The following is a 21,145-nucleotide window of genomic DNA, read 5'->3' as shown; positions in this document are numbered from 1 at the left end:
TTCACCGTAGCTTGTGCATATCGTGATAGTCTTTGAAGGAGGCTCTCTCTGACAGGAAACAAAAAGAGAACTGGCATTTCGGACAGAAGATCTGGCATTGCACCCTTTTTTCCTGTCTGTGTTTAGTGAAATGCTTGCAGTTCTTTCTTTTTGTCTTTTGGCATGTGTGTTGGATAGTGGCACTCACCTTGAGTGGGGGGTCTTGTGATGGTTGTGAGGTTGCTTTGGGACCCCAATTCAGCCATTTCCCACACCAGCTGCTATCGGAAGGCCAACTGGGAGAGAGGGGTTTGACTTTTTGTTTTGGCCATATGCTTGTGGAGAATGAAAGTATTTACTGTAGCAATGTCCACAAAGTGGTAAGTAAAGAAAAGTTTTATACCACTTCCTGGTCTTGTGGAGGCTACTACCAGGTCCTATCAGACCATCAGATAGGTTGACACGCCCCCATGCTGGCATTGTAAGTCCTTCACAGAAACAGGAATGGGGACATTCTTCCTTTTTCACCCTCCTTGAGACATGGTAGTTATTGAATGCCTTATGCTGTGTGGTGAGCATGGTTACTTCCCTAGTGTCCTTCCATTTCACAGAAAGCAGCTTGTTGGGGAGAGGTAGCTCCCAAATGTCATCATCCAAATCCTCTGCATCCTCCACTCTGTAGTGAATCAAATAAAGGGATATATTGTTGTAAGACACACAGAATTACAGTTGACTAAGTTTACAAAACAACATCACTGTAAAGTAAAAACACCAAGCCTGAACTTCATCTGTACAGTTCACCTAATACATTTTTTGCACTGTTGGTTAGAGCCTGTTAGTAAGCATTTCACTGTAAGGTCTACACCTGTTGTATTCGGCATTTCACTGTAAGGTCTACTACACCTGTTGTATTCAGCGCACGTGACAAATAAACTTTGATTTGATTTGACTCACATAGAAGGTGTGAAGCACACACACAATGCAAACAAATAAGCAATGGCCTTGAGAGTTTAGTGGCCTCTGCAAAGTAACAAGGATGAAACTTAGAACAGCAAACAGTGAACTAATATGAAACAAAAGACAAAAACTACATTGGAATTGTATAACATTGACATTTCTTGTTACATAGGCCTATGTAAACTAAATCCAAAGCACAAAAAGCAGACAATTCACCAAAAACAAAATACATTTACATTACATTTACATTTAAGTCATTTAGCAGACGCTCTTATCCAGAGCGACTTACAAATTGGTGCATTCACCTTATGATATCCAGTGGAACAACCACTTTACAATAGTGCATCTAAATCTTTTAAGGGGGGGGGGGGGTTAGAAGGATTACTTTATCCTATCCTAGGTATTCCTTAAAGAGGTGGGGTTTCAGGTGTCTCCGGAAGGTGGTGATTGACTCCGCTGTCCTGGCGTCGTGAGGGAGCTTGTTCCACCATTGGGGTGTCAGAGCAGCGAACAGTTTTGACTGGGCTGAGCGGGAACTGTGCTTCCTCAGAGGTAGGGGGGCCAGCAGGCCAGAGGTGGATGAACGCAGTGCCCTTGTTTGGGTGTAGGGCCTGATCAGAGCCTGAAGGTATGGAGGTGCCGTTCCCTTCACAGCTCCGTAGGCAATCACCATGGTCTTGTAGCGGATGCGAGCTTCAACTGGAAGCCAGTGGAGAGAGCGGAGGAGCGGGGTGACGTGAGAGAACTTGGGAAGGTTGAACACCAGACGGGCTGCGGCGTTCTGGATGAGTTGTAGGGGTTTAATGGCACAGGCAGGGAGCCCAGCCAACAGCGAGTTGCAGTAATCCAGACGGGAGATGACAAGTGCCTGGATTAGGACCTGCGCCGCTTCCTGTGTGAGGCAGGGTCGTACTCTGAATACAAAATACATGTAGTAAATTAGCTATATAAAGTATATTAGCTATATAAAGTATATTATATATATATATATAAAGTCATGAAAATAATTTCCTTACAGATCTCAAAATGATCTTTCCCTTTCCTTTGAGAAAGAAAAATAACAATAATAATAAAAATCACCATGGTCACCATCATAACCTGTCATCTCCATCTCTCTTATGAAACTAAATAAATACTGCACTCTGAACGCCAAATATATTTACTAGATTCATGATAGGAACGTGAATTTAAAACATGATGCTGTTTTATTGTATTACCATGGTAATACACAGGTGACATTCCAACATGTAATTACAAAGCACAATAGTTACATATTGATAACATTTAACAAAATCAATGGGAAACCCCCTGGAGGTCAGGGTCCCTGAGCACATGCCATGCTTGTCCGGTCGGTTATTTGGTGATGATTAAGCCTACTACAAGGGTTAGATAACTGTCTGGACTACCTTACCTTGCAATCTACAGTAAAAGCTGACATGGGCTAATTGAGTGTCACGTCCTGACCAGTAAAGGGGCTGTTTGTTATTGTAGTTTGGTCAGGGCGTGGCAGGGGGTGTTTGTTTTAGAGTGTTTCGGAGTTGTTTGGGTTATGTTCTATGTTAGTATATTTCTATGTTTTTCTAGTTGGTCTATTTCTATGTTTAGTTAATTGCGTTGACCTTCAATTGGAAGCAGCTGCTCCTCGTTGCTTCTAATTGAAGGTCCTATTTAGTAGGGGTGTTTTGTCATGGGATTTGTGGGTAGTTGTTCCATGTGTAGCTGTGTGCCTCACAGGACTGTTTGTCGTCGTCGTTTTTGTTCTAGTGTTTTTGTTTCATTTTCTTTAATAAATAAGAAAGATGAGCATACACATTCCCGCTGCGTCTCCTTACGACGGCCGTGACATTGAGTGAATGACGTACAGTAACAAGAGGGAAACTGCTGATGCACTAATATATTTTGAAGGTGCACTTTGTGTATTCTACATTTCTGACTCTCAACAGTAAGTTGAGATCCCGACTGAGTTACAAAAATATATATACAGTGAGCTAACAAAGTATTGGTACACATTGTTTGTTGTTTTGGCTCAGTACTCCAGCACTTTGGATTTGAAATGATACAATGAATATGAGGTTAAACTTTAGACTGTCAGCTTTATTTTGGCCACCCCTCATAGCCTGGTTCCTATCTGGTTCCACTCTAGGTTTCTTCCTAGGTTTTGACCTTTCTAGGGAGCGTTTCCTAGCCACCGTACTTTTACACGTGCTTTTACACCTGCATCGCTTGCTGTTTGGGGTTTTAGGCTGGGTTTCTGTACAGCACTTTGAGATGTCAGCTGATGTAAGAAGGGCTTTATAAATTGATTTGATTATCATCCATACCAAGTGAACCATTTAGAAATGTTTGCTCTTTTTGTACATATTATTAAGGGACCAAAAGTATTGGGACAAATCCATGTGTATTAAGTATTTGGTCCCATATTCCTAGCACACAATGATCACATCAAGCTTGTGACTCCATTTGCTGTTTGTTTTGGTTGTGTTTTAGATTATTTTGTGCCCAATAGAAATGTGTGGTAAATAATGCATTGTGTCATTTTGGAGTCTCTTTTATTGTAAATAAGAAAATAATATGTTTCTAAACACATCTACATTAATGTGGATGCTACCATGATTACAGATATTCTTGAATGAATCGTGAATAATGATGATTGCAAATATCTTACCCCCTGTCGTGTCTTTGGCATCATTAAACTGAAGACTTATTTATCAAATAACTCTCTGTAATTATTATTAATCGATTAACCTGATTAATTATGTAACTGTAATTAACTAGGAAGTCGGGGCACCAAGGAAAATATTCAGATTACAAAGTTATAATTTTCCAAATATAACTTTCAGATATTTTAATATCTGATCAATTAGTCTTCGAGTTAATGAATTTATTTACCTCACGTTAGTCTCATTCCAAACATCGTAAATTGTTGGTTATCTGCACGAACCCAGTCTTCACTATGAGTCATCCATATATCAATTGTCTTAAAATCATTTATTTACTAACTAGGTAATTCACAGAAATGCATATCAAACAAACAATGGTTACAAGGAAATGATAGGGGAATGTGCCCTAGTGGGCTAAACTGACATGGCGGCTTGTTAGACAAAAGGGGAGTGGGGGGTCAGCTGAGGAGACACTACAGAGTTAAATATTATAACAATTGAAATACTAATCCTTTGCACATGAACGCTCACTCATTCGGGAACAATTGCAATCAATATATATATATTTACGCTCAGTGTGTCGTCGGAATCTCTGTTGTGTCTGTAGGAGAGTCTGTCCGCTCTCTCTCTCTCTCTCGTGGTTAGAATGGATAGTTCAGAGTGACATTCATTCATGTCGTTATAGATAGATGTTTTTGCGGTTGTCGGTCTTCGCGTTCAATGATACCGAATTCCTAGCTGCAGACTAGTAATTAATATCAAAGACTTGTTCTTATTCTGTCGGTATCGATAGTCTAAGAGTTTAACCACGTGGTATGGTTAAAAGTTCAGCAAGAGAAATGCATGGTCAAACCTTGGCCCTCTCGTTATTGAGGTAAGCTGGTCTCCAACCTTTAGCCATCTCGTAATTGAGGTAAGCTCGGTCTCCAATCTTTAGCCATCTCGTAATTGAGGTAAGCTCGGTCTGGTGATAGAAAACCTAGTTGGGGGTTTTAGTTGGGACATAGAAAAAGGCTGTCTCATGATTCCAGGTCCTGTCTGTGTCCCTGGGGGCGTGCCAAGCACTTAGTGAAACTTTAACCTGTCTGGGCTAGGGGGCAGTATTTTCACTTTTGGATGAAAAGCGTGCCCAGAGTAAATGGCCTAATACTCGGGCTCAGAATCAAAATTTTGCAAATTATTAGTAGATTTGGATGGAAAACACTCTAAAGTTTCCAAAACTGTTTGAATGATGTCTGTGAGTATAACAGAACTAATATGGCAGGCAAAAACCTGAGAAAAATACAACCAGGAAATGAAAATCTGGTTCCTGTAGTTTTTTCAAGTCCTTGCCTTTCTGACACACAGTGAGTTAGGGTTAATTTTGCACTTCCTAAGGCTTCCACTAGATGTCAACAGTCTTTAGAAAGTTGTTTGAGGCTTTTGCGGTAAACACAGACCGAAGGAGAAGGCTGGGAAGTAGGTGACTCAGAAAATCACATCAGTTCATTGCGCGCGTTCACGTGAGAAGGGACCTGTGTTCCAAAATTTTTTTTCAAGACAATCGAATCGTCCGGTTGGAATATTACTGAAGTTTCACGTTATAAAGGCCCTAAAGATTGATGCTATACAACGTTTGACATGTTTGAACGAACGTAAATCAAACTTTTTTAAAACTTTTCGTCGTGAAATTTTCCTCGCGCGTCCTACATTTTGAGTAGCTTACTGAACGCGCAAACAACATGGAGTTATTTGGACGTAAATTATGAACTTTATCGAACAAAACAAGAATTATTGTGGACCTGGGATGCCTGGAAGTGCCTTCTGATGAAGATTATTAAAGATAAGTGAATATTTCTAATGCTATTTATGCATTTAGATGACTCCAAAATGGCGGGTATCTGTATTTGCCTGAGGTTTTTTTCTGAGCGCAGTACACAGATTATTGCAGTGTGCTTTCCCAGTAAAGTTATTTTGAAATCTGTCAATGCGGTTGCATTCAGGAGATGTTAATCTATAATTCTTTGAATAACAGTTTAATATTTTATCAACGTTTATAATGAGTATTTTTTTGTAAATTGTTGTGCTGATTCACTGGCAGTTTTGGGGGAAATACATTTTCTGAACGCCACGCGCCAATGTAAAATGGGGTTTTTGGATATAAATATGAACTTGATAGAACAAAAAATGCATGTATGGCATAACATAATGTCCTAGGAGTGTCATCTGATGAAGATTGTCAAAGGTTAGTGCATCATTTTAGCTGGTTTTCTGCTTTTGGTGACGCTTGTCCTTGCATTGAAAATGGCTGTGTGTAATGTTTTGTCTATGTACTGTCCTAACATAATCTAACTTTATGCTTTCACCGTAAAGCCTTTTTGAAATCGGACAACGTGGTTGGATTAACCTGTCTGGGCTTGGGGGCAGTATTTTCACGGCCGGATAAAAAACGTACCCGATTTAAACTGGTTACTACTCTTGCCCAGAAATGAGAATATGCATATAATTAGTATATTTGGATAGAAAACACTCTAAAGTTTCTAAAACTGTTTGAATGGTGTCTGTGAGTATAACATAACTCATATGGCAGCCAAAAACCTGAGAAGATTACAAGAAGGAAATGGCCTGTCTGACAATTTGTGGTCCTTCCGTTGCATCTCTATCGAAATTACAGTATCTCTGCTGTTACGTGACACTTTCTAAGGCTTCCATTGGCTCTCTAAAGCCGCCAGAAAGTGGATTGGGGCGTCTCCTGTCTCTGGGCAAAGTACAGGAGCACTGTTTGTCAGTGGCCTGCCTGGTGGCTCAGAGACAGGAGATGCGCGTTCACGAGACTTGACATGCTTCTAAGTACGGTAAAGGAACATTTTGAATTTTTTTGTCACGAAATGCGCCCGCGCGTTACCCTTTGGATAGTGACCTGAACGCATGAACAAAACGGAGGTATTTGGATAATATTTATGGATTATTTGGAACCAAAACAACATTTGTATTTGAAGTAGAAGTCCTGGGAGTGCATTCTGACGAAGAACAGCAAAGGTAATCCAATTTTTGTAATAGTAATTCTGAGTTTACTGAGCCTCGACGTTGGCGGGTGTCTGAATAGCTAGCCTTGATGGCCGAGCTATGTACTCAGAATATTACAAAATGTGCTTTCGCCGAAAACCTATTTTAAAATCTGACACCGCGATTGCATAAAGGAGTTCTGTATCTATAATTCTTAAAATAATTGTTATGTATTTTGTAAACGTTTATCATGAGTAATTTAGTAAATTCACCGGAAGTTTTCGGTGGGTATGCTAGTTCTGAACATCACATGCTAATGTAAAAAGCTGGTTTTTGATATAAATATAAACTTCATTGAACAAAACATGCATGTATTGTATAACATAATGTCCTAGGAGTGTCATCTGATGAAGATCATCAAAGGTTAGTGCTGCATTTAGCTGTGGTTTGTGTTTTTGTGACATATGTGCTTGCTTTGAAAATGGCTGTGTGATTATTTTTGGCTGGGTACTCTCCTGACATAATCTAATGTTTTGCTTTCGCTGTAACGCCTTTTTGAAATCGGACAATGTGGTTGGATTAACGAGAGTCTTATCTTTCAAATGGTGTAAAATAGTCATATGTTTGAGAAATTGAAGTTATAGCATTTTTAAGGTTTTTGTATTTCGCGCCACGGTATACCACTGGCTGTTGAATAGAATGGGACACTGACGTCCCACCTAGCGCAGACAGGTTAAGAGGATGTTTATCTATGAAATGGTGTAAAATAGTTGTATGTTTGAGAAATTTGAATTATGACATTTTGTTGTTTTCGAATTTGGCTCTCTGATTTTTCACTGGCTGTTGAATAGTGTGCACGGTGGGTGGGACGCCCACTAGCCTCAAAAAGTACAATTCTCTCACATTTACATCATTACATAGCATCCCATCATCTCACAAATAGCTTAATCCTTATTCATTCATTTTATACAACTCATACCTGAGACTCTTCTATAAACATGATTATGGTGATGTGGCCGTATTGTCTCTCATGAGTTTCGCAAAATTGTACCAAACGGACCAGTTCATAGCTGGATTCTTCACCGATCTTTTATACCTTCTCCAGAACATAAGTGTCGGTGTTCTCCAGTTCTGTGAGGTGGAAGAAATTCCTTTGTTCTCTCTATGAAACTCACTCTCTCTCTAGCCTGTGTCCATGAGGAGAGGATCTCCTCATAGGAATTTACAACCTCTTCTGCAGAGCCTGGTGTCAGGAGTATAGAGGGAGAGGGGGATGGTGCTCGCTGTACCCAAAGAGGGCAACGTCATGACACCCCCCAAAAATGCTAACCTCCCCTGTTATTGTAATAGTGAGAGGTTAGCATGTCTTGGCGGTTTGAACTTCCTCACTCATTATTATTCACGATTCATTCAGGACTATGCGTAACCATGGTAGCATCCACATTAATGTAAAAGTGTTTACAAATATATACTATTGTTATTTACAACAAAAGTGACTCAAATATGACACAATACTTTATTTACCATTAATTTCTAAATTAATTTGTCCAAATACTTTTATGTCCCCTAAAATGGAGCATCTATCTTCCCCTCCCAACTAACTCTGGTCCGCAGTAGTTCTGGTCCACACTAACGAACTCTGGTCTAGGGCTTTGCTAGTAGCTAGCTAGTTCTGGTCCGCACTAACTAACTCTGGTCTAGGGCTCTACTAGTAGCTAGCTAGTTCTGGTCCACACTATCTAACTCTGGTCTAGGGCTTTGCTAGTAGCTAGCTAGTTCTGGTCCAGACAAACTAACTCTGGTCTAGGGCTTTGCTAGTAGCTAGCTAGTTCTGGTCTGCAGTAGCTCTGGTCCAGCTCTGTAACAGTGTTATAGTCTGGTTAAATATTTAAACTGTAAATGTCCTCAATAATCTCTGTTGATTTAGGTTTTGCCCTTGGAGCCACCATCCAGTCCGAGACTAAGGGCATCTGGATGTGGTGTGTCCCTCATCCTGAAAAAACAGACCACACTCTGGTGCTGCTGGATACAGAGGGGCTGGGGGACGTGGAGAAGGTGGGGGTCAAGGTTCAATCTCTTTACAATCCACATTAAAGATTCATATTCCTCTTAGATTACTAACTAAGCACAGTGAACACATATCTGCACACTCATCATGTAAATTAAATGATTACTTAGTCAGAGATGTTGGAAGGCCCTAAAAAGGGTCAAAGACTCCAGCCACCCTAGTCATAGACTGTTCTCTCTGCTACCGCACGGCAAGCGGTACTGGAGCGCCAAGTCTATGTCCAAGAGGTATCTAAACAGCTTCTACCTCCAAGCCATAAGACTCCTGAACATCTAATCAAATGGCTACCCAGACTATTTGCATTGCCCCCCCCCTTTTACACCGCTGCTACTCTCTGTTTATTATCTATGCATAATCACTTTAATAACTCTAACTACATGTAAATATTACCTCAGTTACCTCGACCAACCGGTGTCCCCGCACATTGACTCTGTACTAGTACCCCATGTATATAGTCTCACTATTGTTACTTACTGCTGATCTTTAATTATTTGTTACTTTTATTTCTTTTTTTTAAAGTATTTTTGGTTAAGGGCTCGTAAGTAAGCATTTCACTGTAAGGTTGTCTGTTGTATTCGGCGCATGTGACAAAGAAAATTTGCTTTGATTTGACGTGATAATTGTTTCAGGGGGATTCTAAGAATGACGCCTGGATCTTCTCCCTGGCCATTCTGTTAAGCAGTACTCTGGTCTACAACAGTCGAGGGACCATCGATAATGATGCTGTGGAGAAGCTTCAGTATCCTTTTGGGTCAACATTTGGCTCCATTCTGTGGCATCTTGTGGACATAATCTGTTGTGGTATTTGATATGATAGTTTGTTTGTTAGGCTTTTGACAGTCATCTCAGCTATATTAGTGGTAGCCTAGCTAATTGTGATGGACATTTTCATGAATTTGTATGTATATTTTTTACATTTTTTAATTGTAGGTTAGACCTAATCATTGATATGGTAGAGAATTTAAATGTTCATAATTCGCCAACTAAATATGTTCCATTTAATTAAATATGCTATATGCAAGTTGCATATGTTGTGTTGATCAGTACTACGTAGTAATTTACTTCTCTGGAAACGGTAAAGGGCTTGAGAAATCTCAGGATGCCGGTTCCCGTGATTGATTCTTAGCTTTAGTGAACATGAAGAGCTGGTGTTGACTAAAAGCAATGTCTGTGACTTTCAAGCAAATGACGTTACTGTGTCAATTTAAATCTAAACTGAAAATTACTTGTTTTGTTTGTTTTTTTGCTTGTTTGTAACTTCCCTGAAATTCAAGCCCCTGTACGCAAACTGTGCATGACATTGACATGAGCTTTGGGAACTCCTGTATCAATCCTCAACCGGTCCTATAGATATGTGAACGAGCTGACAGAGATGATCAAGGTGAAGTCTACCACTGACGATGAGGAGGAAGGAGAGGGCACCCAATTTGCGCAGTTCTTTCCTAATTTTGTGTGGACCGTCAGAGATTTCACTCTACAGCTCGAGATCGACGGCAGAGAAATCACTCCAGACGAGTATCTGGAGAATTCCCTGCGACTCAAGAAAGGTGATTTTCATTACTATAAACCAGGTAGTTTGAGACCTAGATGCTGATTGACTTAAACAGCATTCCAGCTGTGTGTATATCAGATAATATACCACGGTATGATGCAAAGCGTAGCATTATGACTATAACTACTGTTCCCTGAAGGTGTACAACATACTATGGGGAGTCGCACTCTTGCGACTTTGGTTGAAGGATCTACAATCACGCCTGACAAGGCCAATGAAATCCTGGGACCTGGAGAGATTCTTCCACCAATCTTGACAACTGTCTGTCTGAACGTGGAGATGGGACACTTTTCATCTAACTCATATGTGGGAGACACAACACGTTTTACACCCGTGAACACTGTGGAACTCAGTTGAAACAGACTCCAAAACAAAAACAGTCACCTCAGGCAGAACAGACTCCAAAACAACAGACTCCAAAACAAAAACAGTCACCTCAGGCAGAAAACAGACTCAGGAAGCGGGATTCCTGACACAGACAGCTCATTTGGGGGCTCATATGAACCACAGAGGCTTTGTGTGGGATAATAGGGTGGTTGTGTACAACCCTGCTTGTTCCCTCAACTCCGCTACCAACAACTAATCACCTATAGAGACCATAACCTGTATCACTAGACACCAGAGGCCAGTGAGCTACAGGCAGGGATCAGCAATAAATCTCAGTAATGAGCCAACTATGGGGGAGGGGCGCCCCCTTGTGGACAAAGACCCAACTTCTCACTCTCACCCTGGAGAGATTGATTTAGCCCCTGAACCCCATTGACACCGTGGAACGTGGGGTAACAAAGGGTGGAACATTAAACACAGACAAGCTTCCAACATACGTAGTGCTTCTATGAAACTGTATAACCTGCGTGAAGCAAAAAGGGCTCTGGCAAGGTAGGCTAGCTAGCATCTTTGACCGAAGTATCTATTTAGAATAACCAAGCGACTTTACGCTATGTATTCTTAACAAGAGAGCTACCCCAGCAACTCCACCGTGGGCAGGTAGGAATAGCTAGTTATATGCAGTGCTTGTTTAGCTAGCCCAGTCTCGAAAGTCCAAGTAGGAAACGGTTTACTGGGGTGGGACCGGACCGTTCATCAACATGTCTGGGAAGAGAGGCAAACGGTGCTTGACCGAGGCAGACACAGGCAGCGGGGGGGTACCCACCGAACCTGGCCGCCCTCTCTCTTCGAGTAGCCTCATCCTAACTGGCGATGGAGCGCACAGGAGCCGGGTTGTCCCAAACCGGCGTGATTTATTACCTTCAGCCCCTTTTAAACATTGTGTGTTTGAGCTACATATGTATTTTTTGCATCGGATTTGTCTATTCCTTCTGTATCTGCAGATACCAATCATTAACCTGTGTGGGGGCTGAGATAGAGTGGAGTTTGTGTGACAAGGGCGGATCCCGAAAACAGTTCTCCTCACAAAAAACGTCTGTAATGTCCGAACAGTTTGAGCTACAGACTATTATGACCCCAATATGAAAAGCTGAGACACTCACAAACACACACATTTAAGAGTCGTTAGAAGCTAAGGGGTGCTTCCACATAGAAGATCATAGGAAATCCCAGGTGGTCTTCCCAGGTGTCTATAATACTGTAAGGGGTTCTTCTACATAGAAGACCATAGGAGATCCCAGGTCATAGTGTCTATAATACTGTAAGGGGTTCTTCTACATAGAAGATCATAGGAGATCCCAGGTCATAGTGTCTATAATACTGTAAGGGGTTCTTCTACATAGAAGATCATAGGAAATCCCAGGACATAGTGTCTATAATACTGTAATAAGATCACATAGTTCCTGTCACAAACTCCAAACTCCACACAGTTATCACTGAGTAGTTGGATATTCATTTCCCACTAAGCAAACAATTTCTGGACTTACAGCATTTTTTATAAATTCATTTTTAGTCAGGTTTCTCTTAAGGCGGACCGTATTTTTTATTTTTTTTACATTTGCAATAAAACTCACAAATGTAACTGTTTATATCAAATGGTTGTTCTACGTGTAGCCCTGGTTGTCCTGAAAAGAGCATGGTAAAACACTTCAATGTGAGGTTACATATAAGAGCCAGCAGATGAATGAAACAGCGGCGGTCGGTGACGTTTAAGATGAGGGAGGATTATCTTTTTTTCATGAACATGGCCTTATTTCTATTACAGCATATTGGATGACTGTCATTCATATTCCATTCACCCAGTTTAATTACTTCTTCGGGATTGGTGTCCCTCCCATGGGACGGTTGAGCTAACGTAGGCTAATGCGATTAGCATGAGGTTGTAAGTAACAAGAACATTTCCCAGGAGACATATCTCATATTGGCAGAAAGCTTAAGAAATGGTTTTCAACAGAATCGGCGGAATTAATACACCCCTGATCACACGCAAACACTGTTCACTTTCATAGCAGCTACATACAAACAGCATTATCATTTTGCTCATTTTATATATATATATATATATATACAGTCTATATATACTACACAGTCTATATATATATATATATATATATAAATATATATAATATATATATATATAATTCCTTCTCGCGTCTACACGCTCTCCTCCTCTCACCTTTTCCCTTCACTTGTAGACTTCAGTGCAAAACAAATCGGCTGTCTGTGACCGGACAACAAGAAAAAAATCCTAGCCAAACCTTCATATCATACCCGCTAACTACTACACACAGTCTACATCATTGTCACCATATTAGCTAATGTCATAGGCAACATAGCTAATAGAAGTAAGGTGTTACTAAACCCACTACATTCATATAGTAACGTTACAGTTAACAGTCAGGAAGCAGTTTAGCAGTTAAACCGGCAGGCCACGGTTTGCAATAAATTAGTAAAACCAAAATCTTACCTTGGAAGAGTTCCAGTGTTGGATAGACATTCAGCTAGGTAACATAGCATCCCTCTTTGTTTTAGCTGGTTGTTTGAGTAGGCTAAACTAACAAGCTGCATGCACTAGCTAAGTTAAAGTGGAAAAAAATAAAACAAAATATACACTCTATCGTTTCTCCTTAATTTTTAAAGAGATTAATTTGTTAAAAACTGCTAAACTATTGTCTTTCTCTTTGAGTCAATTACTCACCATACTTCATACACTGCAGCGCTAGCTACCTGTAGCTTATGGTTTCAGTACTAGATTAATTCTCTGATCCTTTGATTCGGTTGACAACATGCCAGTTCATGCTGTAAGAGCTCTTGATAGGTTGGAGGAGAAAGGAGATTTTATTGGGACATACCCAAGATCTGCTTGTACTATAAAATCCAGTAATGCCAATGTTATCTTTCAGGTTATGGTAAAAAGATCAATGACTACAACGTTCCGCGAGAGTGCATCCGGAACTTCTTCCCCTCACGCAAGTGTTTTGTGTTCCCCTCCCCTACAACTCCTGATAACATGCACCGACTGGACTCCATGGACGAGGCTGAGCTTTCTGAAAGCTTCAGAGAGGTCGCAGATACTTTCTGCAGCTTCATTTACCAGGAAAGCCGTATGAAGACTGTTATAGGGGGACACACATTGACCGGAGAGAGTGAGTCAGACATCTACCTACAGTACAGTATGTGAAAATGGATACACATATTGATTCTGAATTGTATTGTGCCACTAAATTCAAACGTTAATATTTTTCCTGCCACCTGTCTGATTGCAGTGCTAGGCCACCTGGTCAACACCTATGTGGAGACCATTGCCAAAGGCAATGTGCCCTGTCTGGAGAATGCGGTGCTGGCCATGGCTAAAATTGAGAACCAGGCTGCTGTGGATGAGGGCCTGGCGGTGTACCAGAAGGGAATGGAGAATGTGAAGGCCTTATTCCCGGTGGACATCAATCAGCTGTCAGAGAACCACCTTTGCTCAGAGGCTAAGGCCACACAGGCGTTCATGAAGCGATCCTTCAAAGACGAAAATGGGGAGTTCTTGAAAGCTCTGGTGGTAAGAGTCATCATTTGAGATCTGTGCCTGGTTCTAACACAATGCATTTTTAACATCGTCAAGGCCATTCAATATAATAAATGACTGATTAGCTGATGCAACAACATGATAATCACCAGTGACAGTAACACCAGTAGGATCCAAAGACACCAGGTGGAATATGTCCAAGCAGTGCAATTCCTCAATCAATTAACTTATAGAGACAAAAGAACACTACTGTGAAAATCAGTGCTCAGATTAGATTTTTAATCTTGGATTAAAAATAACACAACATTGAATAAAAGCCTAATAAAGATATGTAATAGGTAACCAATATGTAACCCTTTATCGCTATAGGAACATGGCATACCGGGGTTCACATGTCTGAAGCTAGTGTCAGTTCATACCAGGGTTCACATGTCTGAAGCTAATATCAGTTCATACCAGGATTCACATGTCTGAAGCTAGTGTCAGTTCATACCAGGGTTCACATGTCTGAAGCTGGTGTCGGTTCATACCAGGGTTCACATGTCTGAAGCTAATATCAGTTCATACCAGGATTCACATGTCTGAAGCTAGTGTCAGTTCATACCTGGGTTCACATGTCTGAAGCTGGTGTCAGTTCATAACAGGGTTCACATGTCTGAAGCTAGTTTCAGTTCATACCAGGGTTCACATGTCTGAAGCTGGTGTCAGTTCATACCAGGGTTCACATGTCTGAAGCTAGTTTCAGTTCATACCAGGGTTCACATGTCTGAAGCTAGTATCAGCTCATACCAGGGTTCACATGTCTGAAGCTGGTGTCAGTTCATACCAGGGTTCACATGTCTGAAGCTAGTATCAGCTCATACCAGGGTTCACATGTCTGAAGCTGGTGTCAGTTCATACCGGGGTTCACATGTCTGAAGCTAGTGTCAGTTCATACCAGGGTTCACATGTCTGAAGCTAGTATCAGCTCTTACCAGGGTTCACATTTCTGAAGCTAGCGTCAGCTGAAGGTCAACCTGACCTTGTACGCTATAAAATGTTGCTTCTTGGAGAACATTCTGATCTACAACGTGTTATTGTATTGAGGTTGACTTACAGCTGCTGTGTTTCCCATGTGGTATTTATGGTATTCTCCAATGTTAGCATCCGGTAATAAATGATTTCTAGAACTGTATTTATATAATTGTCTGATTTTTTATCTTATCTTTCAGGAGGCCATTGGCAACCACTCCGCCGACCTTTTCAAAGAAAACAAGGATGCGTCAGAGAAGAAGTGCAAGGCCTTTCTGGAGAATCTGTCTGCTAAGATGGATCAGGGGATGAAGGAGGGGAGGTACGCCACACCGGGAGGCTATGAGCTTTACTACAATCACCTGACAACATAGTGGCACAGTACCGGGCTGAGCCCAACAAAGGAGTCAGGGTAAGAGCTAGAAACCAAACAACATCAACAACGTTGTGTATTAGAGAATCAAAAAACATCCATCATTAGTCAGTAATGATGACCAACATTTAAACTATTTTCAGTCAGCTGGTTACGGTTTCAATCAAAATCAGTGCCACAACCTTTAAGGCCTGTTTTCTGCAGGCTGAGGAGGTTCTGGAGCAGTTCCTGAAAGGAAAGAGTGCAGAGTCCAACTCCATCCTGCAAGCTGACAAAAAACTGACTGAAAATGAGAAAAAAATCCAAGGTAAGCCACACCTCAATCTTTTTTTACTTCCAATTATAAAATAAAAAAGCTACTGTGGTAGGCTAACATTCGGAAGATGCAAATAAGACCAGTGGCCCCGCCCTAATGCCAGGCCCCGCCCAAAATGACAACTTCTAAGTATTATGGAGTAAAAATATCCAAATATATCCAAATTGGATTGTGTACTTGACTTTTTCCACATTTTGCTGTGTTTCAGCCTGAATTTAAAATGGATTAAATTCAGATGTTTTGTCATTGGCTACACACAATACCACACAATGTCAATGTGGAATTATGGTTTTAACATGGGTTACGAGTTAATTAAACATTACAAGCTGAAATGTCTTGAGTCAGTAAGTATTCAACCTTTTTGTTATGGCAAGCCTAAATAATAGTGTTTAACTTGATTTTTGAATGATTACCTAATCTCTGTACCCCACACATATAGATATCTGTAAGGTCCCTCAGTCGAACAGTGAATTTCAAAAAACAGATTCAACCACAAAGACCAGGGAGGTTTTCCTACATTTTGAAAATTACGGCACCTATTGGCAGAAATTGAATATCCGTTTGACCATGGAAAAGTTATTAATTACACTTTGGATGGTGAATCAAGTCTTTACAAAGATACAGGCGTCCTTCCTAACTCAGTTGCAGGAGAGGAAGGAAATCGGTCAGGGATTTCATCATGAGGCTAATAGTGACTTTAAAACAGTTACAGAGTTTAATGGCTGTGATAGGAGAAAACTGAGGATGGATCAACAACATTGTAGTTACTCCACAATAATAACCAAATTGAATAACCAATTTCGTGATATCCAATTAGTAGTTACAGTCTTGTCCCATCGCTGCAACTCCCGTACGGACTCGGGAGAGGCGAAGGTCGAGAGCCATGCGTCCCCCGAAACATCTGCACTGCTTCTTGACACACTGCCCGCTTAACCCGGAAGCCAGCTGCACCAATGTGTCGGAGGAAACACAGTACAGCTGGTGACCGAAGTCAGCGTGCACTGCGCCCGGCCCTCCACAAGTAGTTGCTAGAGCGTGATGGGACAAGGACATCCCGGCCGGCCAAACCCTCCCCTAACCCGGATGACACTGGGCCAGTTGTGCGCCCCCTCATGGGTCTCCCTGTGGCGGTCGGCTGCGACACAGCCTGGGATCAAACCCAGGTCTGTGGTGACGCCTCTAGAACTGCGATGAAGTGCCTTAGACTGCTGTGCCCTTTGGAGGCCTTTGTAGAATATCTTGATAGTGGAATAAATGTTTTACTCATATCGATAAGCTATTTTCTAAAAAAGAAGTTGTTTTTTTTACGGGCAATTGCTCTTTAAAATACAAGTTGAATACACCAGGCCCTAGATATGAACCAGACTACCTGCAAAGCTCCCCTCTTCAAACTGCATAGCTGTACATGCAAGATGTGCTGTTGTGGGTGATTTCCAGTGGGGATCAATTTGATTTACAAAATAACATTCATCAAAATGTGTTTACTTGGTCTAGCAATGATCCCCTCGCTCAAGTACACATTTTCTGTTCGATTCGTACCTTTAGACGTGTTACCTGTAGACGAGCCTGTGGGTAACCTTTAGACGAGCCCACGGGTTACCTGTAGATTAGCCCGTGGGTTACCTGTAGACGAGCCCGTGGGTTACCTGTAGACGAGCCCGTGGGTTACCTGTAGACGAGCCCGTGGGTAACCTTTAGACGAGCCGTGGGTTACCTGTAGATGAGACCGTGAGTTACCTGTATACGAGCCCATGGGTTACCTGTAGACGAGCCCGTGGGTTACCTGTAGACAAGCCCGTGACACTTGTGGTAGAGCAAAATGAAGAACACCCTCGTGTTCGTGAGAGTCTCCCCTTTTTGATCATTGATCATATTAGTTTTTAGGCCAAACCGTTCGGATGCTACAGATGTTTTTATAAGAAGAACGATTTGCGGGATGTTTCCTGGTCTGACAAACAGTGCAGTAGCTCTGCCCCTTTCCACCTTCTGATGCGGAATGGCAACATAGGTGGATGCGGTGGATTGAGGCGCAGCCCAATGCAAAAATACATATCTCTAGCTTTAACTGCCAGATTTTAATGGGATGTTTTTAATTATGTTACTTAGATTGATACACTGTTGTTCCAATATACTCTAGGGGGTTTTAATGTGTGTGAATCTGTATGAGAAAATGAGTTGTCCAGTTTTCCTACTTATTTATCTCTCTCCTTGGCTCATCCAGCTGAGAAGAAGAAAACAGCTGAGCTGGAGCAGGAGAAAGCAGCATCCAAGGAGAAACAGGCAGAGATGGAGCGCAGAATTGAGAACATTGGCAGGGGCCAGGAGAAGTACTTCAAGGAGATTAAAAAGAAGATGGAGGAGGAGAGGAAGCAACAGCAGCAGGAGTTCAACAGGACCCTGGACCGCAGGATGCAGGAGCAGAAAGATCTCCTTGAGATGGGCCATAAGGAGAAGGGTGACCTAATGAGACAAGAGATCAAGGAGTTAAAGAAGAAGAATCAATTGGAAAGGGACGCCAATACTCAGAATCAGAAGGCTCTGCTGAATGACTACAAGCGGCAGGCTGAGGAACATACAAGAGAGATGAGTGCGTTAAAGGAGGCGCTCAACGATAGATCACAGGCCCCCGTAGATGATTCTGAATCACTCTGTACACTCTTGTGATCCACTTTGAACCTATGGAAAGCTAACTGATATTGAATTTTGAAGCTTTGAAGTGTTTGTCTTCTATAGCCATCGCTGTTTTTATCTCTCCCTGCTGGTTGTCTATGAAAGTTTGAACGTCTTGAAAATCTATCTGGTGTTCATGGCCGCATGAGCCTGGTTCCTCTGTAGGTTTCTTCCTAGGGTTCTGCTTCCTTGGGACTTTTTCCTAGCCACTGTGCTTCTGCCTCTGCATTGCTTTCTCTTTGGAGGTTTAGGCTGGGTATCTGTAAAGCACTTTGTGACAACTGCTGATGTAAAAGAGCTTTATGAAATAAAGTTTGATTGATTGACCTCTTGTGAACCTTATATCTTAGTTTAAGATGTCATAGGCCCTGCAATCAAATGTGTGTTTTATGCCACATGGCAAATGGCCCAAAACACAAAGACACTTTTTGGGGCCAATCCGCCCTTCTCCTGTCAAGAGGACAAAATGTCTCTCTGTTACAGTACCCAGATGAATGACTATTGAGATGTGTGTTACACTAATATCCATGTTTGTTATCTACAGTGTCTGAAATGTGTTCTCGGAGAAGAACTTGGATGCCATTCACATGGATGTATGATCTCTGTATGCTTTTTGTTTATCCAGATATTAATAAGCTGGACCATGATCAATGTGGGCACCATCCACATTTTTAAGTGTTTTGGAAAACAACATTCTGTACACTTGGTTTTATCTGCATTAAGTACCAATTTCAGTTCAACAAAGATTTTCTGGAAAGCAACAAATGCAGACTGTAGCTCTGAAAGAGATTGGTCAACCGTGGGGGAAATAGCATATACAACAGTGTCATCGGCATACAAGGGCAGGTACAAGTTAAACCGATATTATTCATGTAAATAGTGAAAAGAAGTGGACCAAGAATCGATCCTTGTGGGCCACCCTTTGTTGTGTCCAGAAAACCTGATTTAACACCATCAGTAAGTAAACATTGTGTTCTTTCCGTTAAATCATTTTCAAACCATCTACAAAGCCTCTGAATGAGTAACAAGTGATCCGTAGTGTCAAAAGCCTTAGACACTTCAATGAAAAGGGCCGCACAGTGTTTCTTCTTATCAATACAAATAATAACATAATTTCAAACCAGAGAAGCAGCAAGAGAGGATAATGACCAGGTCATAGCACCATATGTTAACATGTAAAAAACATCTTCACAAAATGACATGCTTTAGAAACAAAATGAATGTAATTAATACAATTCTAAACAATAGAGTAATGACTTACATTGTTAAATTATATTACACAACTTTTTTAATACATCACAATAACCAAATATAACCTATTAATAGTGGAATATAGACAGAAACCATGCCAACCTATAGACCCTGCATGACCCCAATGCATTTAAAAACTACACTATGTCGGGCCAGTAGAAATTCTGTTCGGGACAGTAGATCTTTGGCCAACAGGCCCAGTCGGGGAGGAAAACTTTATGTTGGACCCTGTCATAGCCTACAAATAGGACCCAGAGGACCCAGAGTTTTACCTAACCAGGACATGAGATCAGGAAAAACTCCAGACCACGGAAAAGACATTTACACATTTTTCTCACACCACTTTTGAAACTGAGGTGCCATCTCTGGGAAGGAGGTTTGTCAAGAGTAGTCTCTCAGAGGCCAGCACTCATGCATGATTTTATTCTGGGCTCCCTAGAATAATCAAGACTTTTCCAACATTAACTATAGAGGACAGAAGAATTATAGTAGACGGTTTGTGTCCGAAGGTGATTGATGACCTATTTTATGTGTCACATTGTTATGCCCATTTATGTACATCCGTTCCGGATGTTCACACACTATCGAGTAAGTACTTATGTAATCTGATAGTGCAGCTGTTTTGGGTAAAGCCTGTGTTTCCACTAAAGCTGTCCTGGTGAATGGTGTGTAGTGTCCTTGTTGAACTGTGGAATATGTTTGAACATTTGAAAGAGTTGTGACCTTTTTTGTAGTGAACTTATGGAGCTGCTGTTTAGGGAGCTTGTGAAATGAAAAAGTATTTTCCAGGTAGGTCTGTCTGAGTATAAGTAACTGTTAGACTTGTCCTATTTGTATTTATTATGGATCCCCACTCTTCCTGGGGTCCAGCAAAATTAAGGCAGTTTATACAATTTTAAAACATTACAATACATTCACAGATTTCAGAACACACTGTGTGCCCTCAGGCCCCTACCACATATCTACAGTACTAAATCCATGTGTATGTATAGTGTGAATGTTATCGTGTGTGTGTGTGTGTGTGTATGCATGTGTCTGTGCCAATGTTTGTGTTGCTTCACAGTCCCCGCTGTTCCATAAGGTGTTTTTTTATCTGTCAGGTTAAATCAAATGTTACTGCTTGCATCAGTTACTTGATGTGGAATAGAGTTCCATGTAGTCATAGCTCTATGTAGTACTGTGTGCCTCCCATAGTCTGTTCTGGACTTGGGGACTGTGAAGAGACCTCTTGTGGCATGTCTTGTGGGGTATGCATGGGTGTCCGAGCTGTGTGCCAGTAGTTTAGACAGACAGCTCGGTGCATTCAACATGCCAATACCTCTCATAAATAAAAGTAGTGATGAAGTCAATCTCTTCTCCACTTTCAGCCAGGAGAGATTGACATGCATATAATTAATATTAGCTCTCTGTGTACATCCTGTG

General features: G+C 41.3%; 1 pseudogene across 1 annotated transcript; it reads left to right on the top strand.

Annotated features, from left to right (window-relative positions):
• The first annotated feature begins 8,493 nt into the window (after window positions 1-8,493).
• Window positions 8,494-18,798, top strand: LOC106582495 (guanylate-binding protein 6-like; annotated as a pseudogene). The gene is made up of 8 exons (XR_014382077.1): window positions 8,494-8,636; window positions 9,279-9,388; window positions 10,000-10,196; window positions 13,492-13,734; window positions 13,855-14,135; window positions 15,314-15,525; window positions 15,691-15,793; window positions 18,024-18,798. The product of XR_014382077.1 is annotated as a guanylate-binding protein 6-like (transcript).
• Window positions 18,799-21,145: the final 2,347 nt, after the last annotated feature.

This window comes from Salmo salar, chromosome 21 (assembly GCF_965601325.2).
Source record: "Salmo salar chromosome 21, fSalSal1, whole genome shotgun sequence".
Lineage (NCBI taxonomy): Eukaryota > Metazoa > Chordata > Actinopteri > Salmoniformes > Salmonidae > Salmo > Salmo salar.
Note: the sequence above shows the minus strand (reverse complement) of the source record. Positions and strands in the feature narration are given on the sequence as shown.